Source organism: Pseudophryne corroboree, chromosome 6 (genome assembly GCF_028390025.1).
Source record: "Pseudophryne corroboree isolate aPseCor3 chromosome 6, aPseCor3.hap2, whole genome shotgun sequence".
NCBI classification, from domain to species: Eukaryota; Metazoa; Chordata; class Amphibia; order Anura; family Myobatrachidae; genus Pseudophryne; species Pseudophryne corroboree.
Window position 1 is genome coordinate 92,910,703 of NC_086449.1, and position 26,031 is coordinate 92,936,733.

Here is a 26,031-nt window from a genome sequence, read left to right on the forward strand (position 1 = left end):
GACATCTTTTCTTTTATTGCTGGTCTGAAATCTTTTATAGGTCAGGTGAATTATTAAAGCTTATCTGCAATTATAAACAGATGACACAACTCTTTCTGAAAGGTAACATTTTGATGCAATCAGTCTAGTTTGTTAGAAACAGGACTGCATCTCTCATATTGTAATGCCATGCTCCCAAAACAGACATCAATAAAAATGCCCTGTGTGAGGCTTGAACTCACGGCCTTCAGATTATGAGACTGACGCGCTACCAACTGCGCTAACAAGGCAACTGTAGCCTTAGATTTGGATTAGAAAAGGTGAGGCATTTTGGTTTAACAAATTTCCGATATCAGTAAAAATGTTTTCCTTGTATGAAACTTTGAAGGAGATTTATTTCAGCTTCCCATATGGTCTAGCGGTAAGGATTCCTGGTTTTCACCCAAGTGGCCCGGGTTCGACTCCCGGTATGGGAATGGAATCTTATTGTTGTTTCTAAACAGATTCAAAAGCAGAGGAACAAAAACTAATAGTTGTAGCCAGATGTTTCCTTGTGTCTGATGTGGTTCCAATTGCAGACGTGATCCACTGCTACTAATTGTGATGAGGTTTTGGGCAACTACTGTGCCATTATTATTGGCCTTATCACAGGTAAAATTTCTAGGTATTATGAAACTGTGAGAAATGGGCTCTCTGAGGACAAAAATCACAAAGAATAGAACAATGCATTATGCTCCCCTTTTCCATCATTGATTCCAGCTGCATGAAAAATAAAATAAAAAAATGTTACAAATGTGTCAAGTGATCTGAAAACACCTTTTCCATTAGTTATGGTCTAAAATCCTTTGGCGTTAAAACAAATTTACAGATGTTAACTCCTGTTATAAAGAGAAAATTCCTTCAATCCAGATAGGTGTTCTGGCAACTTTACAAGAAACGGAGTTTTAACTCTCAAGTTACAATGCACTGTTCTGAGGACAACAGTCATGACAAATAGAATGAAAAATGCTTTATGCTTTTTTTCCCTAAATGGGTACATCTTGGATGAGTTATTTGACATCTTTTCTTTTATTGCTGGTCTGAAATCTTTTATAGGTCAGGTGAATTATTAAAGCTTATCTGCAATTATAAACAGATGACACAACTCTTTCTGAAAAGTAACATTTTGATGCTATCAGTCTAGTTTGTTAGAAACAGGACTGCATCTCTCATATTGCAATGCCATGCTCCCAAAATAGACATCAATAAAAATGCCCTGTGTGAAGCTTGAACTCACGACCTTCAGATTATGAGACTGACGCGCTACCAACTGCGCTAACTAGGCAACTGTAGGCTTATTTTTGGATTAGAAAAGGTGAGGCATTTTGGATTAACAAATTTCCTATATCAGTAAAAATGTTTTCCTTGTATGAAACTTTGAAGGAGATTTATTTCAGCTTCCCATATGGTCTAGCGGTAAGGATTCCTGGTTTTCACCCAGGCGGCTTGTGTTTGACTCCCGGTATGGGAATGGAATCTTATTGTTGTTTCTAAACAGATTCAAAAGCAGAGGAACAAAAACTAATAGTTGTAGCCAGATGTTTCCTTGTGTCTGATGTGGTTCCAATTGCAGACGTGATCCACTGCTACTAATTGTGACAAGGTTTTGGGCAACTGCTGTGCCATTATCATTGGCCTTATCAAAGGTAAAATTTCCAGGTATCATGAAACTGTGAGAAATGGGCTCTCTGAGGACAAAAATCACAAAGAATAGAACAATGCATTATGCTCCCCTTTTCCATCATTGATTCCAGCTGCATGAAAAATAAAATAAAAAAATGTTACAAATGTGTCAAGTGATCTGAAAACACCTTTTCCATTAGTTATGGTCTAAAATCCTTTGGCGTTAAAACAAATTTACAGATGTTAAGTCCAGTTATAAAGAGAAAATTCCTTCAATCCGGATAGGTGTTCTGGCAACTTTACAAGAAACAGAGTTTTAACTCTCAAGTTCCAATACACTGTTCTGAGGACTACAGTCATGACAAAGAGAATGAAAAATGCTTTATGCTTGTTTTCCCCTAAATGGGGTACATCTTGGATGAGTTATTTGACATCTTTTCTTTTATTGCTGGTCTGAAATCTTTTATAGGTCAGGTGAATTATTAAAGCTTATCTGCAATTATAAACAGATGACACAACTCTTTCTGAAAAGTAACATTTTGATGCTATCAGTCTAGTTTGTTAGAAACAGGACTGCATCTCTCATATTGCAATGCCATGCTCCCAAAATAGACATCAATAAAAATGCCCTGTGTGAAGCTTGAACTCACGACCTTCAGATTATGAGACTGACGCGCTACCAACTGCGCTAACTAGGCAACTGTAGGCTTATTTTTGGATTAGAAAAGGTGAGGCATTTTGGATTAACAAATTTCCTATATCAGTAAAAATGTTTTCCTTGTATGAAACTTTGAAGGAGATTTATTTCAGCTTCCCATATGGTCTAGCGGTAAGGATTCCTGGTTTTCACCCAGGCGGCTTGTGTTTGACTCCCGGTATGGGAATGGAATCTTATTGTTGTTTCTAAACAGATTCAAAAGCAGAGGAACAAAAACTAATAGTTGTAGCCAGATGTTTCCTTGTGTCTGATGTGGTTCCAATTGCAGACGTGATCCACTGCTACTAATTGTGACAAGGTTTTGGGCAACTGCTGTGCCATTATCATTGGCCTTATCAAAGGTAAAATTTCCAGGTATCATGAAACTGTGAGAAATGGGCTCTCTGAGGACAAAAATCACAAAGAATAGAACAATGCATTATGCTCCCCTTTTCCATCATTGATTCCAGCTGCATGAAAAATAAAATAAAAAAATGTTACAAATGTGTCAAGTGATCTGAAAACACCTTTTCCATTAGTTATGGTCTAAAATCCTTTGGCGTTAAAACAAATTTACAGATGTTAAGTCCAGTTATAAAGAGAAAATTCCTTCAATCCGGATAGGTGTTCTGGCAACTTTACAAGAAACAGAGTTTTAACTCTCAAGTTCCAATACACTGTTCTGATGACTACAGTCATGACAAAGAGAATGAAAAATGCTTTATGCTTGTTTTCCCCTAAATGGGGTACATCTTGGATGAGTTATTTGACATCTTTTCTTTTATTGCTGGTCTGAAATCTTTTATAGGTCAGGTGAATTATTAAAGCTTATCTGCAATTATAAACAGATGACACAACTCTTTCTGAAAGGTAACATTTTGATGCAATCAGTCTAGTTTGTTAGAAACAGGACTGCATCTCTCATATTGTAATGCCATGCTCCCAAAACAGACATCAATAAAAATGCCCTGTGTGAGGCTTGAACTCACGACCTTCAGATTATGAGACTGACGCGCTACCAACTGCGCTAACAAGGCATCTGTAGCCTTAGATTTGGATTAGAAAAGGTGAGGCATTTTGGTTTAACAAATTTCCGATATCAGTAAAAATGTTTTCCTTGTATGAAACTTTGAAGGAGATTTACTTCAGCTTCCCATATGGTCTAGCGGTAAGGATTCCTGGTTTTCACCCAGGCGGCCCGTGTTCGACTCCCGGTATGGGAATGGAATCTTGTTGTTGTTTCTAAACAGATTCAAAAGCAGAGGAACAAAAACTAATAGTTGTAGCCAGATGTTTCCTTGTGTCTGATGTGGTTCCAATTGCAGACGTGATCCACTGCTACTAATTGTGACAAGGTTTTGGGCAACTGCTGTGCCATTATCATTGGCCTTATCAAAGGTAAAATTTCCAGGTATCATGAAACTGTGAGAAATGGGCTCTCTGAGGACAAAAATCACAAAGAATAGAACAATGCATTATGCTCCCCTTTTCAATCATTGATTCCAGCTGCATGAAAAATAAAATAAAAAAATGTTACAAATGTGTCAAGTGATCTGAAAACACCTTTTCCATTAGTTATGGTCTAAAATCCTTTGGCGTTAAAACAAATTTACAGATGTTAAGTCCTGTTATAAAGAGAAAATTCCTTCAATCCGGATAGGTGTTCTGGCAACTTTACAAGAAACAGAGTTTTAACTCTCAAGTTCCAATACACTGTTCTGAGGACTACAGTCATGACAAAGAGAATGAAAAATGCTTTATGCTTGTTTTCCCCTAAATGGGGTACATCTTGGATGAGTTATTTGACATCTTTTCTTTTATTGCTGGTCTGAAATCTTTTATAGGTCAGGTGAATTATTAAAGCTTATCTGCAATTATAAACAGATGACACAACTCTTTCTGAAAGGTAACATTTTGATGCTATCAGTCTAGTTTGTTAGAAACAGGACTGCATCTCTCATATTGTAATGCCATGCTCCCAAAACAGACACCAATAAAAATGCCCTGTGTGAGGCTTGAACTCACGACCTTCAGATTATGAGACTGACGCGCTACCAACTGCGCTAACAAGGCAACTGTAGCCTTAGATTTGGATTAGAAAAGGTGAGGCATTTTGGTTTAACAAATTTCCGATATCAGTAAAAATGTTTTCCTTGTATGAAACTTTGAAGGAGATTAGCTTCAGCTTCCCATATGGTCTAGCGGTAAGGATTCCTGGTTTTCACCCAGGCGGCCCGTGTTCGACTCCCGGTATGGGAATGGAATCTTATTGTTGTTTCTAAACAGATTCAAAAGCAGAGGAACAAAAACTAATAGTTGTAGCCAGATGTTTCCTTGTGTCTGATGTGGTTCCAATTGCAGACGTGATCCACTGCTACTAATTGTGATGAGGTTTTGGGCAACTGCTGTGCCATTATCATTGGCCTTATCACAGGTAAAATTTCTAGGTATTATGAAACTGTGAGAAATGGGCTCTCTGAGGACAAAAATCACAAAGAATAGAACAATGCATTATGCTCCCCTTTTCCATCATTGATTCCAGCTGCATAAAAAATAAAATAAAAAAATGTTACAAATGTGTCAAGTGATCTGAAAACACCTTTTCCATTAGTTATGGTCTAAAATCCTTTGGCGTTAAAACAAATTTACAGATGTTAACTCCTGTTATAAAGAGAAAATTCCTTCAATCCGGATAGGTGTTCTGGCAACTTTACACGAAACAGAGTTTTAACTCTCAAGTTACAATGCACTGTTCTGAGGACAACAGTCATGACAAATAGAATGAAAAATGCTTTATGCTTTTTTTTCCCCTAATTGGGTACATCTTGGATGAGTTATTTGACATCTTTTCTTTTATTGCTGGTCTGAAATCTTTTATAGGTCAGGTGAATTATTAAAGCTTATCTGCAATTATAAACAGATGACACAACTCTTTCTGAAAGGTAACATTTTGATGCTATCAGTCTAGTTTGTTAGAAACAGGACTGCATCTCTCATATTGCAATGCCATGCTCCCAAAATAGACATCAATAAAAATGCCCTGTGTGAGGCTTGAACTCACGACCTTCAGATTATGAGACTGACGCGCTACCAACTGCGCTAACAAGGCAACTGTAGGCTTATTTTTGGATTAGAAAAGGTGAGGCATTTTGGATTAACAAATTTCCTATATCAGTAAAAATGATTTCCTTGTATGAAACTTTGAAAGAGATTTATTTCAGCTTCCCATATGTTCTAGCGGTAAGGATTCCTGGTTTTCACCCAAGCGGCCCGGGTTCGACTCCCGGTATGGGAATGGAATCTTATTGTTGTTTCTAAACAGATTCAAAAGCAGAGGAACAAAAACGAATAGTTGTAGCCAGATGTTTCCTTGTGTCTGATGTGGTTCCAATTGCAGACGTGATCCACTGCTACTAATTGTGAAAAGGTTTTGGGCAACTGCTGTGCCATTATCATTGGCCTTATCAACGGTAAAATTTCCAGGTATTATGAAACTGTGAGAAATGGGCTCTCTGAGGACAAATATCACAAAGAATAGAACAATGCATTATGCTCCCCTTTTCCATCATTGATTCCAGCTGCATGAAAAATAAAATAAAAAAAAGTTACAAATGTGTCAAGTGATCTGAAAACACCTTTTCCATTAGTTATGGTCTAAAATCCTTTGGCGTTAAAACAAATTTACAGATGTTAAGTCCTGTTATAAAAAGAAAATTCCTTCAATCCGGATAGGTGTTCTGGCAACTTTACAAGAAACAGAGTTTTAACTCTTAAGTTCCAATACACTGTTCTGAGGACTACAGTCATGACAAATAGAATGAAAAATGCTTTATGCTTGTTTTCCCCTAAATGGGGTAGATCTTGGATGAGTTATTTGACATCTTTTCTTTTATTGCTGGTCTGAAATCTTTTATAGGTCAGGTGAATTATTAAAGCTTATCTGCAATTATAAACAGATGACACAACTCTTTCTGAAAAGTAACATTTTGATGCTATCAGTCTAGTTTGTTAGAAACAGGACTGCATCTCTCATATTGCAATGCCATGCTCCCAAAATAGACATCAATAAAAATGCTCTGTGTGAGGCTTGAACTCACGACCTTCAAAATATGAGACTGATGCGCTACCAACTACGCTAACAAGGCAACTGTAGGCTTGTTTTTGGATTAGAAAAGGTGAGGCATTGTGGATTAACAAATTTCCTATATCAGTAAAAATGCTTTCCTTGTATGAAACTTTGAAGGAGATTTACTTCAGCTTTCCATATGGTCTAGCGGTAAGGATTCCTGGTTATCACCCAGGCGGCCCGGGTTAGACTCCCGGTATGGGAATGGAATCTTATTGTTGTTTCTAAACAGATTCAAAAGCAGAGGAACAAAAACGAATAGTTGTAGCCAGATGTTTCCTTGTGTCTGATGTGGTTCCAATTGCAGACGTGATCCACTGCTACTAATTGTGAAAAGGTTTTGGGCAACTGCTGTGCCATTATCATTGGCCTTATCAACGGTAAAATTTCCAGGTATTATGAAACTGTGAGAAATGGGCTCTCTGAGGACAAATATCACAAAGAATAGAACAATGCATTATGCTCCCCTTTTCCATCATTGATTCCAGCTGCATGAAAAATAAAATAAAAAAAAGTTACAAATGTGTCAAGTGATCTGAAAACACCTTTTCCATTAGTTATGGTCTAAAATCCTTTGGCGTTAAAACAAATTTACAGATGTTAAGTCCTGTTATAAAAAGAAAATTCCTTCAATCCGGATAGGTGTTCTGGCAACTTTACAAGAAACAGAGTTTTAACTCTTAAGTTCCAATACACTGTTCTGAGGACTACAGTCATGACAAATAGAATGAAAAATGCTTTATGCTTGTTTTCCCCTAAATGGGGTAGATCTTGGATGAGTTATTTGACATCTTTTCTTTTATTGCTGGTCTGAAATCTTTTATAGGTCAGGTGAATTATTAAAGCTTATCTGCAATTATAAACAGATGACACAACTCTTTCTAAAAGGTAACATTTTGATGCAATCAGTCTAGTTTGTTAGAAAAAGGACTGCATCTCTCATATTGTAATGCCATGCTCCCAAAACAGACATCAATAAAAATGCCCTGTGTGAGGCTTGAACTCACGACCTTCAGATTATGAGACTGACGCGCTACCAACTGCGCTAACAAGGCAACTGTAGCATTAGATTTGGATTAGAAAAGATGAGGCATTTTGGTTTAACAAATTTCCGATATCAGTAAAAATGTTTTCCTTGTATGAAACTTTGAAGGAGATTTATTTCAGCTTCCCATATGGTCTAGCGGTAAGGATTCCTGGTTTTCACCCAGGTGGCCCGGGTTCGACTCCCGGTATGGGAATGGAATCTTATTGTTGTTTCTAAACAGATTCAAAAGCAGAGGAACAAAAACTAATAGTTGTAGCCAGATGTTTCCTTGTGTCTGATGTGGTTCCAATTGCAGACTTGATCCACTGCTACTAATTGTGATGAGGTTTTGGGCAACTGCTGTGCCATTATTATTGGCCTTATCACAGGTAAAATTTCTAGGTATTATGAAACTGTGAGAAATGGGCTCTCTGAGGACAAAAATCACAAAGAATAGAACAATGCATTATGCTCCCCTTTTCCATCATTGATTCCAGCTGCATGAAAAATAAAATAAAAAAATGTTACAAATGTGTCAAGTGATCTGAAAACACCTTTTCCATTAGTTATGGTCTAAAATCCTTTGGCGTTAATACAAATTTACAGATGTTAACTCCTGTTATAAAGAGAAAATTCCTTCAATCCAGATAGGTGTTCTGGCAACTTTACAAGAAACGGAGTTTTAACTCTCAAGTTACAATGCACTGTTCTGAGGACAACAGTCATGACAAATAGAATGAAAAATGCTTTATGCTTTTTTTCCCTAAATGGGTACATCTTGGATGAGTTATTTGACATCTTTTCTTTTATTGCTGGTCTGAAATCTTTTATAGGTCAGGTGAATTATTAAAGCTTATCTGCAATTATAAACAGATGACACAACTCTTTCTGAAAAGTAACATTTTGATGCTATCAGTCTAGTTTGTTAGAAACAGGACTGCATCTCTCATATTGCAATGCCATGCTCCCAAAATAGACATCAATAAAAATGCCCTGTGTGAAGCTTGAACTCACGACCTTCAGATTATGAGACTGACGCGCTACCAACTGCGCTAACTAGGCAACTGTAGGCTTATTTTTGGATTAGAAAAGGTGAGGCATTTTGGATTAACAAATTTCCTATATCAGTAAAAATGTTTTCCTTGTATGAAACTTTGAAGGAGATTTATTTCAGCTTCCCATATGGTCTAGCGGTAAGGATTCCTGGTTTTCACCCAGGCGGCTTGTGTTTGACTCCCGGTATGGGAATGGAATCTTATTGTTGTTTCTAAACAGATTCAAAAGCAGAGGAACAAAAACTAATAGTTGTAGCCAGATGTTTCCTTGTGTCTGATGTGGTTCCAATTGCAGACGTGATCCACTGCTACTAATTGTGACAAGGTTTTGGGCAACTGCTGTGCCATTATCATTGGCCTTATCAAAGGTAAAATTTCCAGGTATCATGAAACTGTGAGAAATGGGCTCTCTGAGGACAAAAATCACAAAGAATAGAACAATGCATTATGCTCCCCTTTTCCATCATTGATTCCAGCTGCATGAAAAATAAAATAAAAAAATGTTACAAATGTGTCAAGTGATCTGAAAACACCTTTTCCATTAGTTATGGTCTAAAATCCTTTGGCGTTAAAACAAATTTACAGATGTTAAGTCCAGTTATAAAGAGAAAATTCCTTCAATCCGGATAGGTGTTCTGGCAACTTTACAAGAAACAGAGTTTTAACTCTCAAGTTCCAATACACTGTTCTGAGGACTACAGTCATGACAAAGAGAATGAAAAATGCTTTATGCTTGTTTTCCCCTAAATGGGGTACATCTTGGATGAGTTATTTGACATCTTTTCTTTTATTGCTGGTCTGAAATCTTTTATAGGTCAGGTGAATTATTAAAGCTTATCTGCAATTATAAACAGATGACACAACTATTTCTGAAAGGTAACATTTTGATGCAATCAGTCTAGTTTGTTAGAAACAGGACTGCATCTCTCATATTGTAATGCCATGCTCCCAAAACAGACATCAATAAAAATGCCCTGTGTGAGGCTTGAACTCACGACCTTCAGATTATGAGACTGACGCGCTACCAACTGCGCTAACAAGGCATCTGTAGCCTTAGATTTGGATTAGAAAAGGTGAGGCATTTTGGTTTAACAAATTTCCGATATCAGTAAAAATGTTTTCCTTGTATGAAACTTTGAAGGAGATTTACTTCAGCTTCCCATATGGTCTAGCGGTAAGGATTCCTGGTTTTCACCCAGGCGGCCCGTGTTCGACTCCCGGTATGGGAATGGAATCTTGTTGTTGTTTCTAAACAGATTCAAAAGCAGAGGAACAAAAACTAATAGTTGTAGCCAGATGTTTCCTTGTGTCTGATGTGGTTCCAATTGCAGACGTGATCCACTGCTACTAATTGTGACAAGGTTTTGGGCAACTGCTGTGCCATTATCATTGGCCTTATCAAAGGTAAAATTTCCAGGTATCATGAAACTGTGAGAAATGGGCTCTCTGAGGACAAAAATCACAAAGAATAGAACAATGCATTATGCTCCCCTTTTCCATCATTGATTCCAGCTGCATGAAAAATAAAATAAAAAAATGTTACAAATGTGTCAAGTGATCTGAAAACACCTTTTCCATTAGTTATGGTCTAAAATCCTTTGGCGTTAAAACAAATTTACAGATGTTAAGTCCAGTTATAAAGAGAAAATTCCTTCAATCCGGATAGGTGTTCTGGCAACTTTACAAGAAACAGAGTTTTAACTCTCAAGTTCCAATACACTGTTCTGAGGACTACAGTCATGACAAAGAGAATGAAAAATGCTTTATGCTTGTTTTCCCCTAAATGGGGTACATCTTGGATGAGTTATTTGACATCTTTTCTTTTATTGCTGGTCTGAAATCTTTTATAGGTCAGGTGAATTATTAAAGCTTATCTGCAATTATAAACAGATGACACAACTATTTCTGAAAGGTAACATTTTGATGCAATCAGTCTAGTTTGTTAGAAACAGGACTGCATCTCTCATATTGTAATGCCATGCTCCCAAAACAGACATCAATAAAAATGCCCTGTGTGAGGCTTGAACTCACGACCTTCAGATTATGAGACTGACGCGCTACCAACTGCGCTAACAAGGCATCTGTAGCCTTAGATTTGGATTAGAAAAGGTGAGGCATTTTGGTTTAACAAATTTCCGATATCAGTAAAAATGTTTTCCTTGTATGAAACTTTGAAGGAGATTTACTTCAGCTTCCCATATGGTCTAGCGGTAAGGATTCCTGGTTTTCACCCAGGCGGCCCGTGTTCGACTCCCGGTATGGGAATGGAATCTTGTTGTTGTTTCTAAACAGATTCAAAAGCAGAGGAACAAAAACTAATAGTTGTAGCCAGATGTTTCCTTGTGTCTGATGTGGTTCCAATTGCAGACGTGATCCACTGCTACTAATTGTGAAAAGGTTTTGGGCAACTGCTGTGCCATCATCATTGGCCTTATCAACGGTAAAATTTCCAGGTATTATGAAACTGTGAGAAATGGGCTCTCTGAGGACAAAAATCACAAAGAATAGAACAATGCATTATGCTCCCCTTTTCCATCATTGATTCCAGCTGCATGAAAAATAAAATAAAAAAAAAGTTACAAATGTGTCAAGTGATCTGAAAACACCTTTTCCATTAGTTATAGTCTAAAATCCTTTGGCGTTAAAACAAATTTACAGATGTTAAGTCCTGTTATAAAAAGAAAATTCCTTCAATCCGGATAGGTGTTCTGGCAACTTTACAAGAAACAGAGTTTTAACACTTAAGTTCCAATACACTGTTCTGAGGACTACAGTCATGACAAATAGAATGAAAAATGCTTTATGCTTGTTTTCCCCTAAATGGGGTAGATCTTGGATGAGTTATTTGACATCTTTTCTTTTATTGCTGGTCTGAAATCTTTTATAGGTCAGGTGAATTATTAAAGCTTATCTGCAATTATAAACAGATGACACAACTCTTTCTGAAAGGTAACATTTTGATGCAATCAGTCTAGTTTGTTAGAAAAAGGACTGCATCTCTCATATTGTAATGCCATGCTCCCAAAACAGACATCAATAAAAATGTCCTGTGTGAGGCTTGAACTCACGACCTTCAGATTATGAGACTGACGCGCTACCAACTGCGCTAACAAGACAACTGTAGCCTTAGATTTGGATTAGAAAAGATGAGGCATTTTGGTTTAACAAATTTCCGATATCAGTAAAAATGTTTTCCTTGTATGAAACTTTGAAGGAGATTTATTTCAGCTTCCCATATGGTCTAGCGGTAAGGATTCCTGGTTTTCACACAGGTGGCCCCGGTTCGACTCCCGGTATGGGAAAGGAATCTTATTGTTGTTTCTGAACAGATTCAAAAGCAGAGGAACAAAAACTAATAGTTGTAGCCAGATGTTTCCTTGTGTCTGATGTGGTTCCAATTGCAGACGTGATCCACTGCTACTAATTGTGATGAGGTTTTGGGCAACTGCTGTGCCATTATTATTGGCCTTATCACAGGTAAAATTTCTAGGTATTATGAAACTGTGAGAAATGGGCTCTCTGAGGACAAAAATCACAAAGAATAGAACAATGCATTATGCTCCCCTTTTCCATCATTGATTCCAGCTGCATGAAAAATAAAATAAAAAAATGTTACAAATGTGTCAAGTGATCTGAAAACACCTTTTCCATTAGTTATGGTCTAAAATCCTTTGGCGTTAAAACAAATTTACAGATGTTAACTCCTGTTATAAAGAGAAAATTCCTTCAATCCAGATAGGTGTTCTGGCAACTTTACAAGAAACGGAGTTTTAACTCTCAAGTTACAATGCACTGTTCTGAGGACAACAGTCATGACAAATAGAATGAAAAATGCTTTATGCTTTTTTTCCCCTAAATGGGTACATCTTGGATGAGTTATTTGACATCTTTTCTTTTATTGCTGGTCTGAAATCTTTTATAGGTCAGGTGAATTATTAAAGCTTATCTGCAATTATAAACAGATGACACAACTCTTTCTGAAAAGTAACATTTTGATGCTATCAGTCTAGTTTGTTAGAAACAGGACTGCATCTCTCATATTGCAATGCCATGCTCCCAAAATAGACATCAATAAAAATGCCCTGTGTGAAGCTTGAACTCACGACCTTCAGATTATGAGACTGACGCGCTACCAACTGCGCTAACTAGGCAACTGTAGGCTTATTTTTGGATTAGAAAAGGTGAGGCATTTTGGATTAACAAATTTCCTATATCAGTAAAAATGTTTTCCTTGTATGAAACTTTGAAGGAGATTTATTTCAGCTTCCCATATGGTCTAGCGGTAAGGATTCCTGGTTTTCACCCAGGCGGCTTGTGTTCGACTCCCGGTATGGGAATGGAATCTTATTGTTGTTTCTAAACAGATTCAAAAGCAGAGGAACAAAAACTAATAGTTGTAGCCAGATGTTTCCTTGTGTCTGATGTGGTTCCAATTGCAGACGTGATCCACTGCTACTAATTGTGACAAGGTTTTGGGCAACTGCTGTGCCATTATCATTGGCCTTATCAAAGGTAAAATTCCCAGGTATCATGAAACTGTGAGAAATGGGCTCTCTGAGGACAAAAATCACAAAGAATAGAACAATGCATTATGCTCCCCTTTTCCATCATTGATTCCAGCTGCATGAAAAATAAAATAAAAAAATGTTACAAATGTGTCAAGTGATCTGAAAACACCTTTTCCATTAGTTATGGTCTAAAATCCTTTGGCGTTAAAACAAATTTACAGATGTTAAGTCCAGTTATAAAGAGAAAATTCCTTCAATCCGGATAGGTGTTCTGGCAACTTTACAAGAAACAGAGTTTTAACTCTCAAGTTCCAATACACTGTTCTGAGGACTACAGTCATGACAAAGAGAATGAAAAATGCTTTATGCTTGTTTTCCCCTAAATGGGGTACATCTTGGATGAGTTATTTGACATCTTTTCTTTTATTGCTGGTCTGAAATCTTTTATAGGTCAGGTGAATTATTAAAGCTTATCTGCAATTATAAACAGATGACACAACTCTTTCTGAAAGGTTACATTTTGATGCAATCAGTCTAGTTTGTTAGAAACAGGACTGCATCTCTCATATTGTAATGCCATGCTCCCAAAACAGACATCAATAAAAATGCCCTGTGTGAGGCTTGAACTCACGACCTTCAGATTATGAGACTGACGCGCTACCAACTGCACTAACAAGGCATCTGTAGCCTTAGATTTGGATTAGAAAAGGTGAGGCATTTTGGTTTAACAAATTTCCGATATCAGTAAAAATGTTTTCCTTGTATGAAACTTTGAAGGAGATTTACTTCAGCTTCCCATATGGTCTAGCGGTAAGGATTCCTGGTTTTCACCCAGGCGGCCCGTGTTCGACTCCCGGTATGGGAATGGAATCTTGTTGTTGTTTCTAAATAGATTCAAAAGCAGAGGAACAAAAACTAATAGTTGTAGCCAGATGTTTCCTTGTGTCTGATGTGGTTCCAATTGCAGACGTGATCCACTGCTACTAATTGTGAAAAGGTTTTGGGCAACTGCTGTGCCATTATTATTGGCCTTATCAACGGTAAAATTTCCAGGTATTATGAAACTGTGAGAAATGGGCTCTCTGAGGACAAAAATCACAAAGAATAGAACAATGCATTATGCTCCCCTTTTCCATCATTGATTCCAGCTGCATGAAAAATAAAATAAAAAAAAGTTACAAATGTGTCAAGTGATCTGAAAACACCTTTTCCATTAGTTATGGTCTAAAATCCTTTGGCGTTAAAACAAATTTACAGATGTTAAGTCCTGTTATAAAAAGAAAATTCCTTCAATCCGGATAGGTGTTCTGGCAACTTTACAAGAAACAGAGTTTTAACACTTAAGTTCCAATACACTGTTCTGAGGACTACAGTCATGACAAATAGAATGAAAAATGCTTTATGCTTGTTTTCCCCTAAATGGGGTAGATCTTGGATGAGTTATTTGACATCTTTTCTTTTATTGCTGGTCTGAAATCTTTTATAGGTCAGGTGAATTATTAAAGCTTATCTGCAATTATAAACAGATGACACAACTCTTTCTGAAAGGTAACATTTTGATGCAATCAGTCTAGTTTGTTAGAAAAAGGACTGCATCTCTCATATTGTAATGCCATGCTCCCAAAACAGACATCAATAAAAATGTCCTGTGTGAGGCTTGAACTCACGACCTTCAGATTATGAGACTGACGCGCTACCAACTGCGCTAACAAGGCAACTGTAGCCTTAGATTTGGATTAGAAAAGATGAGGCATTTTGGTTTAACAAATTTCCGATATCAGTAAAAATGTTTTCCTTGTATGAAACTTTGAAGGAGATTTATTTCAGCTTCCCATATGGTCTAGCGGTAAGGATTCCTGGTTTTCACACAGGTGGCCCCGGTTCGACTCCCGGTATGGGAAAGGAATCTTATTGTTGTTTCTGAACAGATTCAAAAGCAGAGGAACAAAAACTAATAGTTGTAGCCAGATGTTTCCTTGTGTCTGATGTGGTTCCAATTGCAGACGTGATCCACTGCTACTAATTGTGATGAGGTTTTGGGCAACTGCTGTGCCATTATTATTGGCCTTATCACAGGTAAAATTTCTAGGTATTATGAAACTGTGAGAAATGGGCTCTCTGAGGACAAAAATCACAAAGAATAGAACAATGCATTATGCTCCCCTTTTCCATCATTGATTCCAGCTGCATGAAAAATAAAATAAAAAAATGTTACAAATGTGTCAAGTGATCTGAAAACACCTTTTCCATTAGTTATAGTCTAAAATCCTTTGGCGTTAAAACAAATTTACAGATGTTAACTCCTGTTATAAAGAGAAAATTCCTTCAATCCAGATAGGTGTTCTGGCAACTTTACAAGAAACGGAGTTTTAACTCTCAAGTTACAATGCACTGTTCTGAGGACAACAGTCATGACAAATAGAATGAAAAATGCTTTATGCTTGTTTTCCCCTAAATGGGGTAGATCTTGGATGAGTTATTTGACATCTTTTCTTTTATTGCTGGTCTGAAATCTTTTATAGGTCAGGTGAATTATTAAAGCTTATCTGCAATTATAAACAGATGACACAACTCTTTCTGAAAAGTAACATTTTGATGCTATTAGTCTAGTTTGTTAGAAACAGGACTGCATCTCTCATATTGCAATGCCATGCTCCCAAAATAGACATCAATAAAAATAACCTGTGTGAGGCTTGAACTCACGACCTTCAGATTATGAGACTGACGCGCTACCAACTGCGCTAACTAGGCAACTGTAGGCTTATTTTTGGATTAGAAAAGGTGAGGCATTTTGGATTAACAAATTTCCTATATCAGTAAAAATGTTTTCCTTGTATGAAACTTTGTAGGAGATTTATTTCAGCTTCCCATATGGTCTAGCGATAAGGATTCCTGGTTTTCACCCAGGCGGCTTGTGTTCGACTCCCGGTATGGGAATGGAATCTTATTGTTGTTTCTAAACAGATTCAAAAGCAGAGGAACAAAAACTAATAGTTGTAGCCAGATGTTTCCTTGTGTCTGATGTGGTTCCAATTGCAGACGTGATCCACTGCTACTAATTGTGACAAGGTTTTGGGCAACTGCTGTGCCATTATCATTGGCCTTATCAAAGGTAAAATTTCCAGGTATCATGAAACTGTGAGAAATGGGCTCTCTGAGGACAAAAATCACAAAGAATAGAACAATGCATTATGCTCCCCTTTTCCATCATTGATTCCAGCTGCATGAAAAATAAAATAAAAAAATGTTACAAATGTTTCAAGTGATCTGAAAACACCTTTTCCATTAGTTATGGTCTAAAATCCTTTGGCGTTAAAACAAACTTACAGATGTTAAGTCCAGTTATAAAGAGAAAATTCCTTCAATCCGGATAGGTGTTCTGGCAACTTTACAAGAAACAGAGTTTTAACTCTCAAGTTCCAATACACTGTTCTGAGGACTACAGTCATGACAAAGAGAATGAAAAATGCTTTATGCTTGTTTTCCCCTAAATGGGGTACATCTTGGATGAGTTATTTGACATCTTTTCTTTTATTGCTGGTCTGAAATCTTTTATAGGTCAGGTGAATTATTAAAGCTTATCTGCAATTATAAACAGATGACACAACTCTTTCTGAAAGGTAACATTTTGATGCAATCAGTCTAGTTTGTTAGAAACAGGACTGCATCTCTCATATTGTAATGCCATGCTCCCAAAACAGACATCAATAAAAATGCCCTGTGTGAGGCTTGAACTCACGACCTTCAGATTATGAGACTGACGCGCTACCAACTGCGCTAACAAGGCATCTGTAGCCTTAGATTTGGATTAGAAAAGGTGAGGCATTTTGGTTTAACAAATTTCCGATATCAGTAAAAATGTTTTCCTTGTATGAAACTTTGAAGGAGATTTACTTCAGCTTCCCATATGGTCTAGCGGTAAGGATTCCTGGTTTTCACCCAGGCGGCCCGTGTTCGACTCCCGGTATGGGAATGGAATCTTGTTGTTGTTTCTAAACAGATTCAAAAGCAGAGGAACAAAAACTAATAGTTGTAGCCAGATGTTTCCTTGTGTCTGATGTGGTTCCAATTGCAGACGTGATCCACTGCTACTAATTGTGAAAAGGTTTTGGGCAACTGCTGTGCCATTATCATTGTACTTATCAACGGTAAAATTTCCAGGTATTATGAAACTGTGAGAAATGGGCTCTCTGAGGACAAAAATCACAAAGAATAGAACAATGCATTATGCTCCCCTTTTCCATCATTGATTCCAGCTGCATGAAAAATAAAATAAAAAAAAGTTACAAATGTGTCAAGTGATCTGAAAACACCTTTTCCATTAGTTATGGTCTAAAATCCTTTGGCGTTAAAACAAATTTACAGATGTTAAGTCCTGTTATAAAAAGAAAATTCCTTCAATCCGGATAGGTGTTCTGGCAACTTTACAAGAAACAGAGTTTTAACTCTTAAGTTCCAATACACTGTTCTGAGGACTACAGTCATGACAAATAGAATGAAAAATGCTTTATGCTTGTTTTCCCCTAAATGGGGTAGATCTTGGATGAGTTATTTGACATCTTTTCTTTTATTGCTGGTCTGAAATCTTTTATAGGTCAGGTGAATTATTAAAGCTTATCTGCAATTATAAACAGATGACACAACTCTTTCTGAAAGGTAACATTTTGATGCAATCAGTCTAGTTTGTTAGAAAAAGGACTGCATCTCTCATATTGTAATGCCATGCTCCCAAAACAGACATCAATAAAAATGTCCTGTGTGAGGCTTGAACTCACGACCTTCAGATTATGAGACTGACGCGCTACCAACTGCGCTAACAAGGCAACTGTAGCCTTAGATTTGGATTAGAAAAGATGAGGCATTTTGGTTTAACAAATTTCCGATATCAGTAAAAATGTTTTCCTTGTATGAAACTTTGAAGGAGATTTATTTCAGCTTCCCATATGGTCTAGCGGTAAGGATTCCTGGTTTTCACCCAGGTGGCCCGGGTTCGACTCCCGGTATGGGAATGGAATCTTATTGTTGTTTCTGAACAGATTCAAAAGCAGAGGAACAAAAACTAATAGTTGTAGCCAGATGTTTCCTTGTGTCTGATGTGGTTCCAATTGCAGACGTGATCCACTGCTACTAATTGTGATGAGGTTTTGGGCAACTGCTGTGCCATTATTATTGGCCTTATCACAGGTAAAATTTCTAGGTATTATGAAACTGTGAGAAATGGGCTCTCTGAGGACAAAAATCACAAAGAATAGAACAATGCATTATGCTCCCCTTTTCCATCATTGATTCCAGCTGCATGAAAAATAAAATAAAAAAATGTTACAAATGTGTCAAGTGATCTGAAAACACCTTTTCCATTAGTTATGGTCTAAAATCCTTTGGCGTTAAAACAAATTTACAGATGTTAACTCCTATTATAAAGAGAAAATTCCTTCAATCCAGATAGGTGTTCTGGCAACTTTACAAGAAACGGAGTTTTAACTCTCAAGTTACAATGCACTGTTCTGAGGACAACAGTCATGACAAATAGAATGAAAAATGCTTTATGCTTTTTTTCCCCTAAATGGGTACATCTTGGATGAGTTATTTGACATCTTTTCTTTTATTGCTGGTCTGAAATCTTTTATAGGTCAGGTGAATTATTAAAGCTTATCTGCAATTATAAACAGATGACACAACTCTTTCTGAAAAGTAACATTTTGATGCTATCAGTCTAGTTTGTTAGAAACAGGACTGCATCTCTCATATTGCAATGCCATGCTCCCAAAATAGACATCAATAAAAATGCCCTGTGTGAGGCTTGAACTCACGACCTTCAGATTATGAGACTGACGCGCTACCAACTGCGCTAACTAGGCAACTGTAGGCTTATTTTTGGATTAGAAAAGGTGAGGCATTTTGGATTAACAAATTTCCTATATCAGTAAAAATGTTTTCCTTGTATGAAACTTTGAAGGAGATTTATTTCAGCTTCCCATATGGTCTAGCGGTAAGGATTCCTGGTTTTCACCCAGGCGGCTTGTGTTCGACTCCCGGTATGGGAATGGAATCTTATTGTTGTTTCTAAACAGATTCAAAAGCAGAGGAACAAAAACTAATAGTTGTAGCCAGATGTTTCCTTGTGTCTGATGTGGTTCCAATTGCAGACGTGATCCACTGCTACTAATTGTGACAAGGTTTTGGGCAACTGCTGTGCCATTATCATTGGCCTTATCAAAGGAAAAATTTCCAGGTATCATGAAACTGTGAGAAATGGGCTCTCTGAGGACAAAAATCACAAAGAATAGAACAATGCATTATGCTCCCCTTTTCCATTATTGATTCCAGCTGCATGAAAAATAAAATAAAAAAATGGTACAAATGTGTCAAGTGATCTGAAAACACCTTTTCCATTAGTTATGGTCTAAAATCCTTTGGCGTTAAAACAAATTTACAGATGTTAACTCCAGTTATAAAGAGAAAATTCCTTCAATCCGGATAGGTGTTCTGGCAACTTTACAAGAAACAGAGTTTTAACTCTCAAGTTCCAATACACTGTTCTGAGGACTACAGTCATGACAAAGAGAATGAAAAATGCTTTATGCTTGTTTTCCCCTAAATGGGGTACATCTTGGATGAGTTATTTGACATCTTTTCTTTTATTGCTGGTCTGAAATCTTTTATAGGTCAGGTGAATTATTAAAGCTTATCTGCAATTATAAACAGATGACACAACTCTTTCTGAAAGGTAACATTTTGATGCAATCAGTCTAGTTTGTTAGAAACAGGACTGCATCTCTCATATTGTAATGCCATGCTCCCAAAACAGACATCAATAAAAATGCCCTGTGTGAGGCTTGAACTCACGACCTTCAGATTATGAGACTGACGCGCTACCAACTGCGCTAACAAGGCAACTGTAGCCTTAGATTTGGATTAGAAAAGGTGAGGCATTTTGGTTTAACAAATTTCCGATATCAGTAAAAATGTTTTCCTTGTATGAAACTTTGAAGGAGATTTATTTCAGCTTCCCATATGGTCTAGCGGTAAGGATTCCTGGTTTTCACCCTGGTGGCCCGGGTTCGACTCCCGGTATGGGAATGGAATCTTATTGTTGTTTCTAAACAGATTCAAAAGCAGAGGAACAAAAACTAATAGTTGTAGCCAGATGTTTCCTTGTGTCTGATGTGGTTCCAATTGCAGACGTGATCCACTGCTACTAATTGTGATGAGGTTTTGGGCAACTGCTGTGCCATTATTATTGGCCTTATCACAGGTAAAATTTCTAGGTATTATGAAACTGTGAGAAATGGGCTCTCTGAGGATAAAAATCACAAAGAATAGAACAATGCATTATGCTCCCCTTTTCCATCATTGATTCCAGCTGCATGAAAAATAAAATAAAAAAATGTTACAAATGTGTCAAGTGATCTGAAAACACCTTTTCCATTAGTTATGGTCTAAAATCCTTTGGCGTTAAAACAAATTTACAGATGTTAACTCCTGTTATAAAGAGAAAATTCCTTCAATCCAGATAGGTGTTCTGGCAACTTTACAAGAAACGGAGTTTTAACTCTCAAGTTACAATGCACTGTTCTGAGGACAACAGTCATGACAAATAGAATGAAAAATGCTTTATGCTTTTTTCCCCCTAAATGGGTACATCTTGGATGAGTTATTTGACATCTTTTCTTTTATTGCTGGTCTGAAATCTTTTATAGGTCAGGTGAATTATTAAAGCTTATCTGCAATTATAAACAGATGACACAACTCTTTCTGAAAAGTAACAGTTTGATGCTATCAGTCTAGTTTGTTAGAAACAGGACTGCATCTCTCATATTGCAATGCCATGCTCCCAAAATAGACATCAATAAAAATGCCCTGTGTGAGGCTTGAACTCACAACCTTCAGATTATGAGACTGACGCGCTACCAACTGCGCTAAATAGGCAACTGTAGGCTTATTTTTGGATTAGAAAAGGTGAAGCATTTTGGATTAACAAATTTCCGATATCAGTAAAAATGTTTTCCTTGTATGAAACTTTGAAGGAGATTTATTTCAGCTTCCCATATGGTCTAGTGGTAAGAATTCCTGGTTTTCACCCAGGTGGCCCGGGTTCGACTCCCGGTATGGGAATGGAATCTTATTGTTGTTTCTAAACAGATTCAAAAGCAGAGGAACAAAAACTAATAGTTGTAGCCAGATGTTTCCTTGTGTCTGATGTGGTTCCAATTGCAGACGTGATCCACTGCTACTAATTGTGACAAGGTTTTGGGCAACTGCTGTGCCATTATCATTGGCCTTATCAAAGGTAAAATTTCCAGGTATCATGAAACTGTGAGAAATGGGCTCTCTGAGGACAAAAATCACAAAGAATAGAACAATGCATTATGCTCCCCTTTTCCATCATTGATCCCAGCTGCATGAAAAATAAAATAAAAAAATGTTACAAATGTGTCAAGTGATCTGAAAACACCTTTTCCATTAGTTATGGTCTAAAATCCTTTGGCGTTAAAACAAATTTACAGATGTTAAGTCCTGTTATAAAGAGAAAATTCCTTCAATCCGGATAGGTGTTCTGGCAACTTTACAAGAAACAGAGTTTTAACTCTCAAGTTCCAATACACTGTTCTGAGGACTACAGTCATGACAAAGAGAATGAAAAATGCTTTATGCTTGTTTTCCCCTAAATGGGGTACATCTTGGATGAGTTATTTGACATCTTTTCTTTTATTGCTGGTCTGAAATCTTTTATAGGTCAGGTGAATTATTAAAGCTTATCTGCAATTATAAACAGATGACACAACTCTTTCTGAAAGGTAACATTTTGATGCAATCAGTCTAGTTTGTTAGAAACAGGACTGCATCTCTCATATTGTAATGCCATGCTCCCAAAACAGACATCAATAAAAATGCCCTGTGTGAGGCTTGAACTCACGACCTTCAGATTATGAGACTGACGCGCTACCAACTGCGCTAACAAGGCAACTGTAGCCTTAGATTTGGATTAGAAAAGGTGAGGCATTTTGGTTTAACAAATTTCCGATATCAGTAAAAATGTTTTCCTTGTATGAAACTTTGAAGGAGATTTGCTTCAGCTTCCCATATGGTCTAGCGGTAAGGATTCCTGGTTTTCACCCAGGCGGCCCGTGTTCGACTCCAGGTATGGGAATGGAATCTTATTGTTGTTTCTAAACAGATTCAAAAGCAGAGGAACAAAAACTAATAGTTGTAGCCAGATGTTTCCTTGTGTCTGATGTAGTTCCAATTGCAGACGTGATCCACTGCTACTAATTGTGATGAGGTTTTGGGCAACTGCTGTGCCATTATCATTGGCCTTATCACAGGTAAAATTTCTAGGTATTATGAAACTGTGAGAAATGGGCTCTCTGAGGACAAAAATCACAAAGAATAGAACAATGCATTATGCTCCCCTTTTCCATCATTGATTCCAGCTGCATGAAAAATAAAATAAAAAAATGTAACAAATGTGTCAAGTGATCTGAAAACACCTTTTCCATTAGTTATGGTCTAAAATCCTTTGGCGTTAAAACAAATTTACAGATGTTAACTCCTGTTATAAAGAGAAAATTCCTTCAATCCGGATAGGTGTTCTGGCAACTTTACAAGAAACAGTTTTAACTCTCAAGTTACAATGCACTGTTCTGAGGACAACAGTCATGACAAATAGAATGAAAAATGCTTTATGCTTTTTTCCCCCTAAATGGGTACATCTTGGATGAGTTATTTGACATCTTTTCTTTTATTGCTGGTCCGAAATCTTTTATATGTCAGGTGAATTATTAAAGCTTATTTGCAATTATAAACAGATGACACAACTCTTTCTGAAAGGTAACATTTTGATGCTATAAGTCTAGTTTGTTAGAAACAGGACTGCATCTCTCATATTGCAATGCCATGCTCCCAAAATAGACATCAATAAAAATGCCCTGTGTGAGGCTTGAACTCACGACCTTCAGATTATGAGACTGACGCGCTACCAACTGCGCTAACAAGGCAACTGTAGGCTTATTTTTGGATTAGAAAAGGTGAGGCATTTTGGATTAACAAATTTCCTATATCAGTAAAAATGTTTTCCTTGTATGAAACTTTGAAGGAGATTTATTTCAGCTTCCCATATGGTCTAGCGGTAAGGATTCCTGGTTTTCACCCAGGTGGCCCGGGTTCGACTCCCGGTATGGGAATGGAATCTTATTGTTGTTTCTAAACAGATTCAAAAGCAGAGGAACAAAAACTAATAGTTGTAGCCAGATGTTTCCTTGTGTCTGATGTGGTTCCAATTGCAGACGTGATCCACTGCTACTAATTGTGAAAAGGTTTTGGGCAACTGCTCTGCCATTATCATTGGCCTTATCAACGGTAAAATTTCCAGGTATTATGAAACTGTGAGAAATGGGCTCTCTGAGGACAAAAATCACAAAGAATAGAACAATGCATTATGCTCCCCTTTTCCATCATTGATTCCAGCTGCATGAAAAATAAAATAAAAAAAAGTTACAAATGTGTCAAGTGATCTGAAAACACCTTTTCCATTAGTTATGGTCTAAAATCCTTTGGCGTTAAAACAAATTTACAGATGTTAAGTCCTGTTATAAAAAGAAAATTCCTTCAATCCGGATAGGTGTTCTGGCAACTTTACAAGAAACAGAGTTTTAACTCTTAAGTTCCAATACACTGTTCTGAGGACTACAGTCATGACAAATAGAATGAAAAATGCTTTATGCTTGTTTTCCCCTAAATGGGGTAGATCTTGGATGAGTTATTTGACATCTTTTCTTTTATTTCTGGTCTGAAATCTTTTATAGGTCAGGTGAATTATTAAAGCTTATCTGCAATAATAAACAGATGACACAACTCTTTCTGAAAGGTAACATTTTGATGCAATCAGTCTAGTTTGTTAGAAACAGGACTGCATCTCTCATATTGTAATGCCATGCTCCCAAAACAGACATCAATAAAAATGCCCTGTGTGAGGCTTGAACTCACAACCTTCAGATTATGAGACTGACGCGCTACCAACTGCGCTAACAAGGCAACTGTAGGCTTATTTTTGGATTAGAAAAGGTGAGGCATTTTGGATTAACAAATTTCCTATATCAGTAAAAATGTTTTCCTTGTATGAAACTTTGAAGGAGATTTATTTCAGCTTCCCATATGGTCTAGCGGTAAGGATTCCTGGTTTTCACCCAGGCGGCCCGGGTTCGACTCCCGGTATGGGAATGGAATCTTATTGTTGTTTCTAAACAGATTCAAAAGCAGAGGAACAAAAACTAATAGTTGTAGCCAGATGTTTCCTTGTGTCTGATGTGGTTCCAATTGCAGACGTGATCCACTGCTACTAATTGTGACAAGGTTTTGGGCAACTGCTGTGCCATTATCATTGGCCTTATCAAAGGTAAAATTTCCAGGTATTATGAAACTGTGAGAAATGGGCTCTCTGAGGACAAAAATCACAAAGAATAGAACAATGCATTATGCTCCCCTTTTCCATCATTGATTCCAGCTGCATGAAAAATAAAATAAAAAAATGTTACAAATGTGTCAAGTGATCTGAAAACACCTTTTCCATTAGTTATGGTCTAAAATCCTTTGGCGTTAAAACAAATTTACAGATGTTAAGTCCTGTTATAAAGAGAAAATTCCTTCAATCCGGATAGGTGTTCTGGCAACTTTACAAGAAACAGAGTTTTAACTCTCAAGTTCCAATACACTGTTCTGAGGACTACAGTCATGACAAATAGAATGAAAAATGCTTTATGCTTGTTTTCCCCTAAATGGGGTACATCTTGGATGAGTTATTTGACATCTTTTCTTTTATTGCTGGTCTGAAATCTTTTATAGGTCAGGTGAATTATTAAAGCTTATCTGCAATTATAAACAGATGACACAACTCTTTCTGAAAGGTAACATTTTGATGCTATCAGTCTAGTTTGTTAGAAACAGGACTGCATCTCTCATATTGCAATGCCATGCTCCCAAAACAGACATCAATAAAAATGCCCTGTGTGAGGCTTGAACTCACGACCTTCAGATTATGAGACTGACGCGCTACCAACTGCGCTAACAAGGAAACTGTAGGCTTATTTTTGGATTAGAAAAGGTGAGGCATTTTGGATTAACAAATTTCCTATATCAGTAAAAATGATTTCCTTGTATGAAACTTTGAAGGAGATTTATTTCAGCTTCCCATATGTTCTAGCGGTAAGGATTCCTGGTTTTCACCCAAGCGGCCCGGGTTCGACTCCCGGTATGGGAATGGAATCTTATTGTTGTTTCTAAACAGATTCAAAAGCAGAGGAACAAAAACTAATAGTTGTAGCCAGATGTTTCCTTGTGTCTGATGTGGTTCCAATTGCAGACGTGATCCACTGCTACTAATTGTGAAAAGGTTTTGGGCAACTGCTGTGCCATTATCATTGGCCTTATCAAAGGTAAAATTTCCAGGTATTATGAAACTGTGAGAAATGGGCTCTCTGAGGACAAAAATCACAAAGAATAGAACAATGCATTATGCTCCCCTTTTCCATCATTGATTCCAGTTGCATGAAAAATAAAATAAAAAAAAGTTACAAATGTGTCAAGTGATCTGAAAACACCTTTTCCATTAGTTATGGTCTAAAATCCTTTGGCGTTAAAACAAATTTACAGATGTTAAGTCCTGTTATAAAAAGAAAATTCCTTCAATCCGGATAGGTGTTCTGGCAACTTTACAAGAAACAGAGTTTTAACTCTTAAGTTCCAATACACTGTTCTGAGGACTACAGTCATGACAAATAGAATGAAAAATGCTTTATGCTTGTTTTCCCCTAAATGGGGTAGATCTTGGATGAGTTATTTGACATCTTTTCTTTTATTGCTGGTCTGAAATCTTTTATAGGTCAGGTGAATTATTAAAGCTTATCTGCAATTATAAACAGATGACACAACTCTTTCTGAAAGGTAACATTTTGATGCAATCAGTCTAGTTTGTTAGAAAA

At 37.1% G+C, this 26,031-nt stretch overlaps 39 non-coding genes across 39 annotated transcripts; 14 read left to right on the forward strand and 25 right to left on the reverse strand.

The window, feature by feature from the left end:
• Positions 1-196: 196 nt before the first annotated feature.
• On the reverse strand, positions 197-269 carry TRNAM-CAU (transfer RNA methionine (anticodon CAU)). Its single transcript has one exon. It is a non-coding gene; the product is annotated as a tRNA-Met (tRNA).
• A 114-nt stretch (positions 270-383) lies between these two features.
• TRNAE-UUC (transfer RNA glutamic acid (anticodon UUC)) lies at positions 384-455 on the forward strand. Its single transcript has one exon. It is a non-coding gene; the product is annotated as a tRNA-Glu (tRNA).
• Positions 456-1,230: 775 nt separating this feature from the next.
• Positions 1,231-1,303, reverse strand: TRNAM-CAU (transfer RNA methionine (anticodon CAU)). Its single transcript has one exon. It is a non-coding gene; the product is annotated as a tRNA-Met (tRNA).
• Positions 1,304-2,266: 963 nt separating this feature from the next.
• TRNAM-CAU (transfer RNA methionine (anticodon CAU)) lies at positions 2,267-2,339 on the reverse strand. Its single transcript has one exon. It is a non-coding gene; the product is annotated as a tRNA-Met (tRNA).
• Positions 2,340-3,302: 963 nt separating this feature from the next.
• Positions 3,303-3,375, reverse strand: TRNAM-CAU (transfer RNA methionine (anticodon CAU)). Its single transcript has one exon. It is a non-coding gene; the product is annotated as a tRNA-Met (tRNA).
• Positions 3,376-3,489: 114 nt separating this feature from the next.
• On the forward strand, positions 3,490-3,561 carry TRNAE-UUC (transfer RNA glutamic acid (anticodon UUC)). Its single transcript has one exon. It is a non-coding gene; the product is annotated as a tRNA-Glu (tRNA).
• Positions 3,562-4,338: 777 nt separating this feature from the next.
• Positions 4,339-4,411, reverse strand: TRNAM-CAU (transfer RNA methionine (anticodon CAU)). The gene has a single exon. It is a non-coding gene; the product is annotated as a tRNA-Met (tRNA).
• A 114-nt stretch (positions 4,412-4,525) lies between these two features.
• On the forward strand, positions 4,526-4,597 carry TRNAE-UUC (transfer RNA glutamic acid (anticodon UUC)). Its single transcript has one exon. It is a non-coding gene; the product is annotated as a tRNA-Glu (tRNA).
• Positions 4,598-5,374: 777 nt separating this feature from the next.
• TRNAM-CAU (transfer RNA methionine (anticodon CAU)) lies at positions 5,375-5,447 on the reverse strand. The gene has a single exon. It is a non-coding gene; the product is annotated as a tRNA-Met (tRNA).
• A 963-nt stretch (positions 5,448-6,410) lies between these two features.
• TRNAM-CAU (transfer RNA methionine (anticodon CAU)) lies at positions 6,411-6,483 on the reverse strand. The gene has a single exon. It is a non-coding gene; the product is annotated as a tRNA-Met (tRNA).
• Positions 6,484-6,597: 114 nt separating this feature from the next.
• On the forward strand, positions 6,598-6,669 carry TRNAD-AUC (transfer RNA aspartic acid (anticodon AUC)). The gene has a single exon. It is a non-coding gene; the product is annotated as a tRNA-Asp (tRNA).
• A 777-nt stretch (positions 6,670-7,446) lies between these two features.
• On the reverse strand, positions 7,447-7,519 carry TRNAM-CAU (transfer RNA methionine (anticodon CAU)). The gene has a single exon. It is a non-coding gene; the product is annotated as a tRNA-Met (tRNA).
• A 114-nt stretch (positions 7,520-7,633) lies between these two features.
• TRNAE-UUC (transfer RNA glutamic acid (anticodon UUC)) lies at positions 7,634-7,705 on the forward strand. The gene has a single exon. It is a non-coding gene; the product is annotated as a tRNA-Glu (tRNA).
• Positions 7,706-8,480: 775 nt separating this feature from the next.
• TRNAM-CAU (transfer RNA methionine (anticodon CAU)) lies at positions 8,481-8,553 on the reverse strand. The gene has a single exon. It is a non-coding gene; the product is annotated as a tRNA-Met (tRNA).
• A 963-nt stretch (positions 8,554-9,516) lies between these two features.
• TRNAM-CAU (transfer RNA methionine (anticodon CAU)) lies at positions 9,517-9,589 on the reverse strand. The gene has a single exon. It is a non-coding gene; the product is annotated as a tRNA-Met (tRNA).
• A 114-nt stretch (positions 9,590-9,703) lies between these two features.
• On the forward strand, positions 9,704-9,775 carry TRNAE-UUC (transfer RNA glutamic acid (anticodon UUC)). The gene has a single exon. It is a non-coding gene; the product is annotated as a tRNA-Glu (tRNA).
• Positions 9,776-10,552: 777 nt separating this feature from the next.
• TRNAM-CAU (transfer RNA methionine (anticodon CAU)) lies at positions 10,553-10,625 on the reverse strand. The gene has a single exon. It is a non-coding gene; the product is annotated as a tRNA-Met (tRNA).
• Positions 10,626-10,739: 114 nt separating this feature from the next.
• Positions 10,740-10,811, forward strand: TRNAE-UUC (transfer RNA glutamic acid (anticodon UUC)). The gene has a single exon. It is a non-coding gene; the product is annotated as a tRNA-Glu (tRNA).
• Positions 10,812-11,589: 778 nt separating this feature from the next.
• Positions 11,590-11,662, reverse strand: TRNAM-CAU (transfer RNA methionine (anticodon CAU)). Its single transcript has one exon. It is a non-coding gene; the product is annotated as a tRNA-Met (tRNA).
• Positions 11,663-12,624: 962 nt separating this feature from the next.
• TRNAM-CAU (transfer RNA methionine (anticodon CAU)) lies at positions 12,625-12,697 on the reverse strand. The gene has a single exon. It is a non-coding gene; the product is annotated as a tRNA-Met (tRNA).
• Positions 12,698-13,660: 963 nt separating this feature from the next.
• On the reverse strand, positions 13,661-13,733 carry TRNAM-CAU (transfer RNA methionine (anticodon CAU)). The gene has a single exon. It is a non-coding gene; the product is annotated as a tRNA-Met (tRNA).
• Positions 13,734-13,847: 114 nt separating this feature from the next.
• TRNAE-UUC (transfer RNA glutamic acid (anticodon UUC)) lies at positions 13,848-13,919 on the forward strand. The gene has a single exon. It is a non-coding gene; the product is annotated as a tRNA-Glu (tRNA).
• Positions 13,920-14,696: 777 nt separating this feature from the next.
• TRNAM-CAU (transfer RNA methionine (anticodon CAU)) lies at positions 14,697-14,769 on the reverse strand. Its single transcript has one exon. It is a non-coding gene; the product is annotated as a tRNA-Met (tRNA).
• A 963-nt stretch (positions 14,770-15,732) lies between these two features.
• On the reverse strand, positions 15,733-15,806 carry TRNAM-CAU (transfer RNA methionine (anticodon CAU)). Its single transcript has one exon. It is a non-coding gene; the product is annotated as a tRNA-Met (tRNA).
• A 962-nt stretch (positions 15,807-16,768) lies between these two features.
• TRNAM-CAU (transfer RNA methionine (anticodon CAU)) lies at positions 16,769-16,841 on the reverse strand. The gene has a single exon. It is a non-coding gene; the product is annotated as a tRNA-Met (tRNA).
• Positions 16,842-16,955: 114 nt separating this feature from the next.
• TRNAE-UUC (transfer RNA glutamic acid (anticodon UUC)) lies at positions 16,956-17,027 on the forward strand. Its single transcript has one exon. It is a non-coding gene; the product is annotated as a tRNA-Glu (tRNA).
• A 777-nt stretch (positions 17,028-17,804) lies between these two features.
• Positions 17,805-17,877, reverse strand: TRNAM-CAU (transfer RNA methionine (anticodon CAU)). The gene has a single exon. It is a non-coding gene; the product is annotated as a tRNA-Met (tRNA).
• A 114-nt stretch (positions 17,878-17,991) lies between these two features.
• Positions 17,992-18,063, forward strand: TRNAE-UUC (transfer RNA glutamic acid (anticodon UUC)). Its single transcript has one exon. It is a non-coding gene; the product is annotated as a tRNA-Glu (tRNA).
• Positions 18,064-18,839: 776 nt separating this feature from the next.
• Positions 18,840-18,912, reverse strand: TRNAM-CAU (transfer RNA methionine (anticodon CAU)). Its single transcript has one exon. It is a non-coding gene; the product is annotated as a tRNA-Met (tRNA).
• A 963-nt stretch (positions 18,913-19,875) lies between these two features.
• TRNAM-CAU (transfer RNA methionine (anticodon CAU)) lies at positions 19,876-19,948 on the reverse strand. Its single transcript has one exon. It is a non-coding gene; the product is annotated as a tRNA-Met (tRNA).
• Positions 19,949-20,062: 114 nt separating this feature from the next.
• TRNAE-UUC (transfer RNA glutamic acid (anticodon UUC)) lies at positions 20,063-20,134 on the forward strand. The gene has a single exon. It is a non-coding gene; the product is annotated as a tRNA-Glu (tRNA).
• A 776-nt stretch (positions 20,135-20,910) lies between these two features.
• TRNAM-CAU (transfer RNA methionine (anticodon CAU)) lies at positions 20,911-20,983 on the reverse strand. The gene has a single exon. It is a non-coding gene; the product is annotated as a tRNA-Met (tRNA).
• Positions 20,984-21,097: 114 nt separating this feature from the next.
• Positions 21,098-21,169, forward strand: TRNAE-UUC (transfer RNA glutamic acid (anticodon UUC)). Its single transcript has one exon. It is a non-coding gene; the product is annotated as a tRNA-Glu (tRNA).
• Positions 21,170-21,946: 777 nt separating this feature from the next.
• On the reverse strand, positions 21,947-22,019 carry TRNAM-CAU (transfer RNA methionine (anticodon CAU)). The gene has a single exon. It is a non-coding gene; the product is annotated as a tRNA-Met (tRNA).
• A 960-nt stretch (positions 22,020-22,979) lies between these two features.
• TRNAM-CAU (transfer RNA methionine (anticodon CAU)) lies at positions 22,980-23,052 on the reverse strand. The gene has a single exon. It is a non-coding gene; the product is annotated as a tRNA-Met (tRNA).
• A 114-nt stretch (positions 23,053-23,166) lies between these two features.
• TRNAE-UUC (transfer RNA glutamic acid (anticodon UUC)) lies at positions 23,167-23,238 on the forward strand. Its single transcript has one exon. It is a non-coding gene; the product is annotated as a tRNA-Glu (tRNA).
• A 777-nt stretch (positions 23,239-24,015) lies between these two features.
• TRNAM-CAU (transfer RNA methionine (anticodon CAU)) lies at positions 24,016-24,088 on the reverse strand. The gene has a single exon. It is a non-coding gene; the product is annotated as a tRNA-Met (tRNA).
• A 114-nt stretch (positions 24,089-24,202) lies between these two features.
• TRNAE-UUC (transfer RNA glutamic acid (anticodon UUC)) lies at positions 24,203-24,274 on the forward strand. Its single transcript has one exon. It is a non-coding gene; the product is annotated as a tRNA-Glu (tRNA).
• A 777-nt stretch (positions 24,275-25,051) lies between these two features.
• On the reverse strand, positions 25,052-25,124 carry TRNAM-CAU (transfer RNA methionine (anticodon CAU)). The gene has a single exon. It is a non-coding gene; the product is annotated as a tRNA-Met (tRNA).
• Positions 25,125-26,031: the final 907 nt, after the last annotated feature.